Source organism: Ursus americanus, chromosome 6 (genome assembly GCF_024610735.1).
Source record: "Ursus americanus isolate L20-20 chromosome 6, mUrsAme1.1.p, whole genome shotgun sequence".
NCBI classification, from domain to species: domain Eukaryota; kingdom Metazoa; phylum Chordata; class Mammalia; order Carnivora; family Ursidae; genus Ursus; species Ursus americanus.
The window spans coordinates 80,671,292-80,685,582 of record NC_142132.1 but is presented as its reverse complement, the minus strand read 5'-3'; the positions used below and the strand labels follow the sequence as shown (position 1 = coordinate 80,685,582).

Here is a 14,291-nt window from a genome sequence, read left to right as displayed (position 1 = left end):
CCACTCAGCAGCGTGCAGCAAGAAAGCCCTTGAAATAGATCAGTGACTGGAACGGCCATACAATGTTCGTCGTACCATACACACTTGCTCATGAATCCTGGCCTCGTGAGCCTCTTGTTGTGGCCAACGGAGGACTGGCCGCCAGCTTCCACCTCAGCCTACATGACTTACTTTATGCTTTGGGCAAGCCCCTCAACCACAGTCTCCCCTAACACACTTTGCAGGTCAGCTTACACTGTTCTGCCTTCCAGAGAGATTGTGAAGCCAGAACAAGATGTGCCTACAGGGTTTTGGAACAGAGTTCAAATTCTCTACAATTATTGGGGTAGGTGTCTTTGTTAGTACTGTTAGGCTGATTTACAGTCATTGAAATCCGTAAAAAGATGTTCTGCCGTTTGTTTGTGTATGTTCTATTTTCCTCACACTATTGTACGCCCATTAAGGCGGCTGTTGGAACATGCCATTCTCCCTCACAGCTTCCTGTGTTTGAATATGCTGCTTGAATATCCTTCTCCTCCCCTCCGCCCCCATGTCCCTTTGTCTGTCTGACGCCTTCCTCCTCAGCATTCAAGACTTGGCTGAAAGACCTCCTGATTGGTGATGCCCACCTCTGTACCCTGTCTGTACCGTGGTCGGGCAAGTAACTGGATGGTCTGCATCCATTGTGGTCTCTTCCATTTGACTGGACTGAGGCTTTTTGAAGGCAAGAGCAAGTTTTGCTTAGTTCCCAACCCAATATCTGGTTCAAGTCATTCACTGGGTAAAGATTGATCAAAATGATGCGTGAGGGGTGCTTGAGTGGCTCAGTCATTAAGTGTCTGCCTTCGGCTCAGGTCATGATCCCAGCATTCTGGGATAGAGCCCCACATCGGGCTCCCTGTTCAGCGGGAAGCCTGCTTCTCCCTCTCCCATGCCCCCTGCTTGTGTTCCCTCTCTCGCTGCCTCTTTCTCTGTCAAATAAATGAATAAAATCTTAAAAAAAAAAAAAGATGCGTGAATGTCAAATACTTGTTGCCATGAAATAAATTGTATTAATTAGGAGAGGGATTCTTTGCTCTTTTGCTATAAAACTTAGGAAGGAAACTCAACACAGCTTTCTGTAAGTAATACAAATATATATGCATTATGTGTGCATCTTAAGGGGGAAGCTAATAAAGTACTCCCAATTATTGGAAGTTTCAGACAGAGGACGTGGGACCATAGGACAGAGACCGCAAGATGCGGTATTTGTTGAAGAGGTAGGCTCCACAAACTCATTGTTCCCCCATTAGTAGATGTGAATCACTCATTCAGCAGGATGCTAACAGGTATTACAGAAGAAAGGGGTTTCTTGATGAATATGTGGAAAATACCGGCAAAAAACTCTATTTATAAAATTTATCATTTAATTAACATGTCATCTGGAGGAATAGGAGAAGGGTGATTGAAAGGTACAAACTTCCTAAGAGTTCTCATCATTATTTTTCCTTTTGTTTTGTTTCACGGTATCTGTATGAGATAATGGACGCTAACTAAACTCATAACAGTAATCGTTTCACAATATATGTAAGTTAAATCATTATGCTGGACACCTTACACTTACACAGTGATGTGTGCATCAATTCTATCTGGATAAAACCTGGAAAAAAATAAATAAAATGCTCTCTCCAGTGCAGTGATCCAAGTATCCTCCTTCATCTTTTATTTTGATTTAGATTCATTTACCCCTTCTTTATTTGTTTGATTTTCAGATTTCGTGGAGGCATGGCACCTGCTTTTCTACAAGAGAAATTCAGCACACAGCAGAGTCCTTGATAAATTGGATTGGTTTGAGGATCCTACCTGGAATAGGTATGTAAAATGTCCATATATGCTTACCCGTTGTTTTGAATCGTATTTATGATTCAGCAGGAACCATTTCTGTTATTCTTGTTGTTTCATTCTGGGGAGTAAAATTTACGTGTCAGAGATGACCTTTGTCTCTTATGCTTAAAATATTTGTTTATAGTGTGACTTACAAGCCTCCTAAAGACCCCTTTATTTTCTTTCATATGTGATCAATACACATTAAGAACACACTTATTCCAGGAAAGGGGAAATTCTATGCTCATATAATTCTGAAAATAATAAGATTTTTCTACAACTCTGTGGAAATCAAGTATATGGAATATGACTGGTCCTCTGGTATGTTTATGAGTATAATATCTGTAGTTCAAGATTCTAACAGAAAGGTATGAACTTCTTTTTTCCCAAAAATTAGTCCAGGCTTAGACAAAACTGAATATGAAATTATGAACTAAATAACTACACATGTGGATTAATTAATGATCCTTTGATCTCTGAGGTTTGTGCCAGTTACTCCCTTGGTGTATCATGATATAAATATGGTTTAAGAAACAAAATATACAGTATTTGACAGTTTTATTATATAATGAATTATCTTGAAGGAAACGTTCTAAAATTAGATTCTTATAAGATATGAGTCTTGTAACTCTTGATGTAACCCATTTCAGACTACTCGGATGACTACTGTGTGTGTGTGTGTGGTTTGTTATCACTCAGGGATACTTGATTACAAGATTCATTGCCTTCTGGTATTCAGCTTTTAAAAATATTATTAGGAATATGGTAGGCTTTGTTGAGATACTGGAAAAAATTTAGAAAAGTCTCCCTATATAAATTGTATTTTCAAAACTGAAACTCTATAACAACTCCCCTCCCCCCTCAAAAAAAGGTGCTGAAAACCACATTTGGGAAGTAGCACAGACGTGAGAGCTAATCAGATATGAGGACCTAGCTTTATGACTTAACGCACTACCTCGGGAGAATTTTTTTGTTTCTTTAGGAAGCGTTATTACTTAACTTGGAAGGGAGGGAGGGAGAAAATGAATTAATTCACAATTACTGTGTACCAAATATACCAAGTCACCCTTACTCTCAATGAAGGATCAAGCAATTAATGATTGTGTTTCCAAGAGTCTCCAAAGAATTTCACTCCTATGCTCTGTGAGAGTCTGAAATCCGTAATTAGAGTTTAACTCCCTGATTTAAACAGAATTTGCAGCTGGACACCTACACATCAGATCCATCTTCGTTTGTTTCTTTTTACTGGGTTTTGTTTTGTTTTGTGGCCTACACAAAATTGATATGTGTGTGTGTTTAAACATTACCAAATCAAAAAACCAGGTGAGTTCACATAAAAATCTGGCTTCCAGTCTTCTCTTTCTCTGTCAGCGGCTCTACAATTAAAGCAAGTACTCATTTAAGAAATCGAGCTGCCATACAAGAGAGTATTCCCTCTACTTAAGCTCTCCACATCTACCCCACCAAGTTCTTTTAGTGTTAGCCCAGACTCGGGTGTTCTCAGCCCTCAGGGTGAGGAGATGTTGGCACCCAGGTTGTACCCCGAAAATTAAGTCCAGACCACAGAGGGTGGAGCTAGGGCTTCAAAATTTTTAAAAAGCTCTTCAAATGACTCATAAGTGCAGTTGGGGTTTAGAACCACTGCTCCGAAATCTTCATTCGTCTCTGTGTCAATTGTCACCCCCCAGTACGAGTGACATCCATCAATTCCTTGTCTCACCAGTGTTCAGCAGTAGTCCTGAAATCACCTTCTCGCTTCTATTCTGGTCCCCATTCAATCCACTCTTAGCCCAACAGCCAGAGGGATTGTTTATAAATAGGAAAATGTCTGGTCAATTCCTGCTTACACCTCTTCAGTACTAATAGCAGTAATGAAGATAACTGCTAGTGATCCTTTAGGCTTTGGTGGGATGAAGATTGAGTTCAGGCTTTGTTGAAAGACCGAGTTACTGAGGCAGTGAATTTCAGGAGCAAATGGGATAAAGGGCATGGAAGCTGTAGCTGAAAATACCAAGGCAGTTGTATTCCATCCACATATCAGGGCTCCAGCCTGATCTTCTGCTTGCCTGTCCCTCCAGGCAGTGACTCAGATGCCACAAGTGTTACTGACGTCTCCCACAAATGGCCACCCAACCCATTCTCACGTCACTATCAGGAGCAAAGAGATTTTGTAATTTGTCCGTGACACTATTATAAGATTAATTTTTTGACACAGCCTCCAAAGTTTATTAAATGTCACTCCTTCATAGTTGCATGATTCACCCAGCAAAACACGATGATACTGGTACATTTTTAGACAGAGTAACAGAATTAGGGGCATGTATTTGTTGGATGAGGAGGTGATGGTTACAGCTAGGATCTTTTCTTCTGCAGCTCAGCTGTATAAGCCTTTCTTTCCACCAATAAATAATGTAAATCCAATATTTATCTGAGCTGTCGTGGAGACATTTTTGCTCATAGTGACTGTCTAGTGACTTTATAGACCACTGTTTCAGCCACCGAAATCTTTCCTTTAGACTGTAACCACCCATAACTATAGATGTTGTGCTTCCCATTGGAAGGGAAGAAGATAAGGTGTCCTCAAAATGGTTTCATCAAAAAGGACACCCTCTGAAGGATAGCGATGCTATTTTAATCAGAATTTTTAAAGAAACCAATAAATGTAAGCTGCTTTTCTGCTGAGTGGAAACTTGGATCCGTGTCAACACCCCTTGGACACCGCATAATCAACTTTTATCTCATGCTGTCTTCCACATAGAACCTTGAGCCTGTCACCATTTACATTATTAAAAAGTTCAAGGAGCTGCATGCATTAAGAACGTAACAAAAATGTGCACTTGACGTTCAGGTAATGGAGACCAGTGGGGAGGTTATCAGTGCAGCTACCTGGGTGTTGAATTAATGCCTGTGGCACAGCTACCTTCTTTACCTCAAATTATTTTCGTCAATGAAGCTAAAGTGTGTTTGGGGACCTAATTTACCCAAATAATATGCCTGTGCAGTTCATTTCAGAAAACAGTTGATATTTCAGGCTTTCTCCTAAAGGCTAATTTTGGGGGGGGAAAGGAGAACAAAATGCACAGAGAGAGACACAAACACACAGACACTGAGTATCCTCGGAGACCCAGGACAGGACAGCGCTTAGTAATGAGATGCTCATGCATTTCCTTTTGGGCTCAAGGTGGGTTGGTCTCGTGTAGAATTCTCTGTGGTGAGTGGAGCTTTAATAAGGCCAACAGATTCTTTTCATGCTGTTTTAAGAATATCTTTGAAACGATTCAGGCAGTGACGCCCCTTATGTTTTAGGGTTTTACATTAGTACAGGCAAAGCTTTTCAAATAATATAAAGCCATTTTTTCCCTGAATTCCTTATATCCCCTAGTCTCTGGGTTCTGGACAGAGGAAGATTAAAATCTCTATAAAATCTACCATATTGCCACCACATGAAACAGCTATTGAGAGAGAAATTAATAGTGTCTGAAATGAACCTTGGGTTAAGCATACTTCACTTTGCATTTTCTATGACTTTTTTCATTTGTCATGATGTCTCTTTAATCAAAGAGGTTCTCTAAAACTGACATACGGTTGGTCCAGATTAACTTTAAAAATTGAATATAAAACATAAATATATCCTATGTTTGTTATAGATCAGACACACTATGGATGCTTGATAACACTGAGTTCATCATGAATACTTGTCTTATTTTACGTTAATGCATCAAACGGCTCCAAAAATCCACGTTTGTCACAGATATTTACTAATGCATCGGACTTTTTCTTATGTCTGTCATTCCCCCAGCACCTCGTGCTGACTCTTGAGAGTGAATATTTTGAAACAAAACATATAGTCTTCCAATATCCTCCATGTTTGGACTCCACATTAGACGTTAGTAAATATTTGTGGAGTTTATGGAATGAGTAATTCCAATGCATTTTACTTTCAGACACAAGCAGATGAAATACCCAAGCTAGGAAGTGACTTGGCCAGTGAACTACACACATGAAATAACGAGCAATGAAAACGGTAATTCATCAGATCAGAGACTGTATCTGATGTGCTCTGCCGAAGCAGAGAGATGGACATCATTTTTAAAGGATTATGACAAAGTCAAAGGGCCAAGAAAGCTCATATTTTGGTTAGCAGATCATCCTGACATTATTAAGGCCATGGCTGTTCACTTCCTTCTTCTTCACCAATATTTTCATCTGTAATTTTTCCCCCTGCCATGTTGAGGAGTTTTCTAGTCTAAAAATGCCTAACAGAGGTGCCTTATCTTTCAAAACTTTGCTACAGTCATGTGGACAACCATGAAAAGGTTTACTACAGAATGGCTATAAATACTAGTCTGGTAAAGAAAGACATGCTCTAGTGAACAATTTGAGTAGATTCTGATGCATCCAAGTAGATGGTCCAAATGGATACAATGTCTTCACAACACTAGAAGCCCTTGATACATGAAGTGATTATTCTCAGTAGCTGTGAAACTTCACTTTGAAACTAGATTGCATTCGTTGTATCACACAGTGCCTGGGAATTAAATAATTTCATATATTTAGAGTTCCTAAATCATATTCCCATATCGTTGAGACTTTAAAACAAACCATTTTGCTTCATCAGAATCCTAATAATATGATTGATGATAACTTTGATTACAAGTATTTTGAAATCAAGAACTTCCATATTTAACTTGGTCTTGCCAATGCTCAAACATATTTTTCTTTACATTATTAATTTTCTAAACCATTTTCTTCTACTATTCACTTGTTTTTATATATCTATCTGTACTATGCTGTTTTTACCAAAAAAAAAAAAGAAAAAGATTTAAGTGTGTTAGCACAAGAATAAAATAAATTACAAACAAAATGGAAAAATTAGGGCAAGAACAATATATAAATAAAGGCAGAGAACCAAGAGAGACATAAATATCAGTCACAAGAGGCAAACCCAAGGGACCAGCAGTTGCTACTGTTGAACCTTAGGCTTGACTCTGAATTTCCTGGCAGCTAAAGCAATATTTAGTCAGGCAATTTTGTTATCTGGGGAAAAAAAAAAAAGATTCTCATGAAAAGCAAGTACTGCCTAACATTAACATACGTATTCTGTAGAAAGAGAAATTACACACCGATGGGAGTAGAATGTTTCTGCTACTGTGGGACCATTGAATTCGGATGGAAGCATCACAGTAATAGGAACGAGATACACTGTCCTGAACCACGGGTATGAATCTTCAGCATCTGTTTATATTTGAAGTCATGTTTCAGCTAATGGTTGAAAGAAGTCCATTGAAGTCAGGATTTTGTATGTTGAATTCCATTGGCCTCAGTGGTCTCAGAGGTCTTGATTTTGTCTTCTGTTCTCTACCACTGTCAGCATTAAATTTTTTTTTAAGATTTTATTTTTAAGTAACCTCTACACTCGTGTGGGGCTCCAACCCAGAACCCCGAGATCAAGAGCCCCACGCTCCGCTGACAAAACCAGCCAGGCGCCCCTGTCGGCATTAAATTTCAAATGATGTTTTATGGAATCGAGTTGAAGCTATGGTTTCAACATTGCTGTCTAGGTTCTCACAAAAGTGGAGATACTTTTATTGTTTCAAATTCTTCAGTTTATTTCATTTGGCATAAAATCCTGTGCTTGCATAACACGGTTTTTATTATATTGGCTACTGCCGGATATACATATTTTTAATTTTGTTACTCTTTAAGCTTTTGAAAAAAGAAAAAAAACGAACGGGTATTTATTTATTTATTTTGAGTAGGCTAATTCGACAAAGACTAGTAAACTGCTACTTATTTTACCAGACAACACCTTCTTATATTAATGGCACAAACTTTATGGCATTGCCTTGTTCTTGAAATCCACCCCTTTTAAAAGCTTCTATCAAATCTATTGCAGTTGCAATATGAAAATTCTTGTGATCAATTCTCATAGGCGCACGGTACACAATTTGATCATTTTATTTTTTTAAGACTTTATTTATTATTTGGGAGAGAGTGAGAGAGAGCACAAGAGTTGGGTGAGGGGCAGAGGGAGAAGCAGACTCGGGAGCCCGACGCAGGACTCTATCCCAGAACTCTGGGATCATGACCTGAGCTGAAGGCAGACGCTTCACCAACTGAGCTACCCAGGCACCCCCGATCATTTTAGAAAGAAAAAAAATGGGGCGCCTTGGTGGCTCATTCAGTTAAGCATCCCACTTCTGATTTTGGCTCAGGTCCTGATCTCAGGGTCCTGGGATCCAACTCCGTGTTGAGCTGTGCACTCAGCATGGAGTCTGCTTGAGATTCTCTCTCCCTCTCCCTCTGCTCCCCACTCCACCCCACCCCCTGGCTGCATGCTCTCTCTCTCTTTCTAAAATAATAAATCTGTAAAAAAGAAGAAAGGAAAAAAAGGAAATCACATATTTTGCAGGAAATATTATGTATAAGATAAAGAGACTTAGGAATCCCTATGCCTGAATTCTGGCCTTAAAGATTGACAAGACTATTTCCAATATGGAAAAACCAATGGAAATAAATCCATAAAAAAGAATGAATCATCAGTAAAACACCCCTCTTCCATGTTGATGCATAACTTATTTCCAAATGCTGCATTATAGCCTACGCAATGTAGTAAAGCAGCAGGGCAAGTAGTACCAAGTAATGAGCGGCCAAAATCTCACATTTATATTCTTCTTCCACTAGTTATCTATGACTTTAAGCATATTCTTTTTTTTCTAACAGCCTTTTTTTTTTTTCACTTTGAGCATATTTTTAACTTCGGGTTGCAATATAGGTTCTTCCTATTTAGAATAAAAGATAAATTTGTCTCCAAGTTGTAAACAGAAGGTTAACATGCTGGTACTGAAAGGTGTCTTTCTGGGATGTTTTTTAAACTTATAAAGATCACTTTAAATTAAATTGATTATTTTAATGCAAAGCAGTTAACACTTGAATATCACCTTTAATCTGCTGGACTATTTCACGTTTACCAGGCACTGCTATGGTCCAGTCCCTGTGTAGGTTCCCTAATGCATATCATTACTTCGGATTATCTGATATCACCTTCAAAGCAGCCCTGTGTGATAGGTAATATCCTCACTTTACATGTAACTAAAAAAGGTGTATTAGAGTAAAACTATGTCACAAGTAATTCCCATCTACTTAGTAAGAAGGATAACCCATGATAACCAGAACTCTTGCTTTCTTGGTGCAAAACCCTGTCCTGGATATCAGTGCTTCTCAATAAGGGTGATTTTGCCCCCTTTGGGACATTGGGCAATTTCTGGAGCCATATTTGTTTGTCACAACCGAGGGGAAGCATTCCTGGCATCTGGTGGGCTGAGGCCAGCAATGATGCAAACTTCCCACAATGCACAGGATGCCCCTGTCACCCAGCAAGGAATTATCCAGAAGAAAACGTCCATAGTGCCAAGGTGGAGAAACTCTCCTCTAATAAAGGGACTTGTGGTGCGTACTGAGCAATTAGGGAAAGGATACAGATGTACCTAAGAAAGGAAAGTGTGCAGGGAGTGTGACTCTTGACAGGGACCCCGGGGAGAGGGAGTCTGGAGGCTGAGAAGCAGCGTCAGGGAGAGGAAGGCTTTGCTGATGGAGCCTAGAGACCCGTGTGGAAACCTGTATGAAAGGAAGATTTTCTCCTTCCTTTTAAATACAGGACATGCTGTCTGCCCTCAAGAAGGGCACACCTTTCTGGCGGAAACACACTCTGAGGTAGTCCATCTCCATTTCAGGCTCAACTCTTTTTTTTTCCTGAAGATTTTTTATTTACTTATTTTTGAGAGAGAGAGAGAGAGAGAGCGCTCAAGCGAGTGCATACAAGCTGGGGGAGGGGCCAAGAGAGAAGCAGACTCCCGCCAAGCAGGGAGCCCGATCTGGGACTCGATCCCAGGACCCTAAGATCATGACCTGAACCGAAGGCAGATACTTCACCAACTGAGCCACCCAGGTGCCCTCAGCTTCTAATTTGAGTTGAAATCAGTTTCCTAAAACAGGCTGTTCCCCTTTTGATTCATCCTTTTGGACACAGCCTCCTTGTGTTCCAACCTCACCTAGCATTTCACTGGACTTTTTTGTTCTTTACTCTCTGCCTACCCCTTTTTCTGATGCCACGGCTTGGAAGCTCAAAGAAATGCCCTGACCCACTATATGTTCGGGGGCTCTGTCTTACTCCACATCTGCATTTCAGTTGTACCACTCATGGAACCCCAGCCTGGAGCTGGATGGCTCGACAACCGGAGAAAAGACACTTCACTTCTCTGACCTTTGATCTCTTTATCTCTAAAAATGAAAATAGTAGTATGTTCCTCCTGGGATTGCAGTGAGGAATAAAAGAGTATCTACTACAAGCAAGTTCTTCTAAATATTCTATGAGCTCCTCACTTGTCATTTCATTGGCTTTCTCAAAAAAAAAAAGTGTGTGTGTGGGGGGGAGTTGTAACCAGTAGTCCTCTGTATTCCATATGCTCACCCTAGCGGTACAGACAAAAGCAATAACAAAGCCTTCTGCTTTGCTTCCCCCATAGTCTGGGTCTTGCTAGCTCGCTCTTCGCCTTGTGTTCTGTCTTTGACTTACCCCTCCCCCATTGTCCTGCATGTCTGCATCGCTGCAACTGAATGACTCTAATGTCCTTTCCAATAATTTCCTCCATTATCTGTCTGCCACCAGTTTTACCTCACTCCAGTCCTTCCTCAGCACTGATCCCAGAATAATCTATATGTTTTTAAATGGACTGCATAATGTTACTCTTCTACCTTAAAAACTGTGGACTCCAAGGTGCCTCTAAGCACCTGTCCTACAAACTCACCCTGAAATGGCAGAGTTTTTATGCAAGCTTCCTTCCATCAATCCTACATAAGTTCCTCTACTCTGGTGTCTTACTATTTCCTGGGGATTATCCAGCCACTGTGCTTGCACATGCCGTTCATTCTGCCTGCAGTACGCTGACCTCCCTTTCCCACCACATACACATTCCTCTCAAGACCCGGATTAAATCTCCCTTGTTCATTGATGCCTTTCCACATGTCTTGTTCATCTCCCCTAGGCAAAGTAAGGTTCACCTGCTCGTTCCCCAGAACCCTTCCTTCATAGTGACCCAGCACTGACCACCCCACATTGTAGCTTACTGATATCCTCGATCATTCCCCTTCAGACTGTGTCTTCCTTGACGACACACCTATCCTAGTCATCACAGTGTTCCTCGTGGCAGTACAAAGTGGCCACTTCTAGATGCTTTATTGTTGAATAAATGCGAAGTGATCCCTGAATCCCTCTTGGTTTATCATTCCCTTGCAGCTAGGGAAATGATTCAGTACATCAATTTGCCCAACATTTGGGAGCATCCAAAAAGATTAGCAGCGAGTTTCATTAACTTGAGCTTTTACCCTCCACCATTTTTTCAGTTGGGAAGAAGTTCAGATCGAAAAAAAATGTAGTGTACCTAGCTCCTAAGACATTAACACATTTTATAAGATGTAGTGTCATTCAGTTTCTTCACAATTTTTAACATGAGTATTTAGTGCTCACTTTGGCGGCTCGTATACTAACATAAGCAGTTGGGAAAAATTTAAGATATTAGAATGGTCTCAAGAAAAAAAGCCATCACTTGTGGTCAGATGTCATCCATTCATTCAGTAGATTTGTGTTGATTGTCTAATATGTGCCAGATTACCTGCAACATCATTATTTTATTTATGCTAAATTTTAATAATCATAGTAATATTTTTTGAAAATTAATGAGATGTAAAATGTGTCCTCTAATGCCCCCAAATAATTAATTGACTCACTTATGCTTAGAAAGTATTTACAAGTTTTATATTTGACCTAGGACTTTAAATTTATTTGTTAATAAACTCCTTCTAAGGGAAGATGATGTTACCTGTGTACAGTGGTCCTGGGATCAGAGATGATTCGTCACTGTGCTTTATGAGCAGGAATATTCCAGGGCAACATCACATAGTATTGTTATGACGTGGTCTTCCTGAGTAAATTAGTTCATACTGATACTTAGATATGCTTTTAAGAAATCAGTTCACTACATAGTTAAAGCCATTCCTTTTACATTTCATTGAACAAATTTAACAAGTTTGTGATCTTCTTGTCACAAAATCAGAAAAAAACCTACCTTTACTAAAAGAAATATGACATATTTTAACCAAGTACACCCAAGAAGTATATGCATTTGACTATATAAGTATGTTCTTATCACCATCAAATACCACTGTGATGGATGCATCCTGCCGGACTGAATGTTTTACAGTGATGTATGAGACTCTGCTCTTGAGGTAGTTGCCAGTCTCGGGGAAAAAAAATTGGGGAGTTTTGAGACTTTCTTTTACTATTCAATATATCAGAGTTTTTCATCAATTTATGTGCAGAAGGAGCTAATATAAATATGTTAGTGTATAACTAATAATGTATATAATTAATGTATTATATATTATATATTTCAATAAAATATAAAATATAAATTAAAATAATATACAAAATATAAAAATATAAATATATTCATATAACTTTATAAATTATATAATTCATAAAATTTATGAATATAGAAATATATGTTTATATGTAATTTGATATATAAATTTTTATATTTATAAAGTTTATATAATATATATAAATTATATGTATTATATTTGTATTATATATAATACAAATAAAGGTATAGGTATAATGCATATATATATATGTGTATTTCCCAGTAACTTAGAAACATTGTCATGGTTTTTTCCCCCAAAATATTTTACCATACCGGTTTTCAGCAGAGATTTAATGACTATTTTTTAACTGTATTCAAACTGCATTATCAATACAAAATTTAATGTTGTATATGCTCTGTATTTTAATGCTAAGATTATTCAAGTCCACTAAGTGGATATTTGTATTTGTACATTTTTATTGGTACATGTGCCCATCTTCGTTTAAAACTAAAGATATTGCATGTTGATGTATCTGTGATTTAAAAAAAAGTACTTCCATAGTAAGTAAGTAAGTAGCATAATGTGGTTGGTGGTTTTGGGCATAAGCTTTGCACCCAGCAGCTCTGGGCCAATGGAGTCTCCTTGTTTTCTGGCTTATCTTAGCCTCTGCTTTCCCATTCTGCCTAGGAGGGTAATCAGGCCCACTTTACAGACAGACTGTTGAAAAGATTCTGCGGGATGAGGTGTATAAAGGGCTTTCTCCATGCCTGTGCAGGTTAGAGTTCAGAGAATGGTGATTTTAATTTAGACCTCACAAAGGCCTTTAGGAGTTCAACTTGAGGGGCTCCTGGGTGGCTCAGTCAGTTAAGCATCTGCTTTCGGCTCCTGTCCTGATCTCGGGGTCCTGGGATAGAGACCTGTGTTGAGCAGGGAGCCTGCTTCTCCCTCTGCCCCACCCCCGGCTCATTCTCTCCCCCTCCCTCCCTCCCTCTCTCTCTCTCAATTAAGTAAATAAAATCTTTTTTAAAATTAAAAAAATACATATTTCAATTTTATGTCAAAGGGAGGGATAGAGAAGGAAAAGCCATGTCTGAAGCAATTGGGAAGTATTTGACTCCAGGTCACGCAGCCTTGGAGTGCCAGAATGAGGGCTTCCCTCAAGCCCACACCCACACAGACTCCAGCCCTGAGCTCCTGGTGAGCCTGAGGGATCTATCTTTGCATTGTCAACGCTCTGAAACACAGTAAGCACTCCAGAAAATTGGGTATTAATGCATGTAAAGAAAAATTTGACAATTCAGAGATCGTAAGCATTCTTGTAGGGAATTAAAGTCGGGGATGAGCACAGTAAGAGACTTCGAGACACACTCGTAGAGCAGAAAGTACTCTTTTTGCTGAAGGTGTGTTGCTCTCACATCCCAAGGGCAAGAATCCTGTCTTAATTGATGTAAGAGAGTGCCTGGTATAGACCCTCAATATATATTTAATAACTGAATGAGCAAATGGATGAACTTGAATAACTAGAATTAAGTGTTAATAAAAACATTTTCAAGTTTTAAGAAATTATTATTGTTATTATTATTATTATTATTATTTTGCACTAAAATTTCGGAAAGAACATATGCCTTTGGGTAGGTTTTTTCACCTTAGGTCTCATCGTGTTCTTCTTTTCTATATTCACTCTAAAATTCTTCCCTTCCTTTTTTTCTTTTCCTTTTCTTGCTTATAAACAACTGGACTTTGTCCTCTCAATATTTTAAAAATATTTATCTTTTTCTTAACACTCTAATTGAAATAATAAGACTGTTGCTGTGTACTAAATGAATAGAAAGTCAAAGCATCGGGGCGCCTTCGGCTCCGGGCATGATCCCGGCGTTGTGGGATCGAGCCCCACATCAGGCTCCTCCGCTATGAGCCTGCTTCTTCCTCTCCCACTCTCCCTGCTTGTGTTCCCTCTCTCGCTGGCTGTCTCTATCTCTGTCAAATAAATAAATAAAATCTTTAAAAAAAAAAAGAAAGTCAAAGCA

At 39.1% G+C, this 14,291-nt stretch overlaps 1 protein-coding gene across 4 annotated transcripts in view; it reads left to right on the top strand.

Moving 5' to 3' along the window:
- The window catches only part of CHRM3 (cholinergic receptor muscarinic 3), a 474,740-nt gene that overhangs the window by 249,005 nt on the left and 211,444 nt on the right, over nucleotides 1-14,291 (top strand). For 3 of the 4 annotated variants that reach the window (XR_015724882.1, XM_087863158.1, XM_087863157.1), the window contains exon 4: nucleotides 1,731-1,830. The gene's annotated coding sequence lies outside the window, so the exon portion shown is untranslated. Of the gene's footprint in view, nucleotides 1-1,730; nucleotides 8,580-14,291 lie in introns of those variants that run through there. The other variant, XR_006780532.2, reaches the window with a different exon arrangement.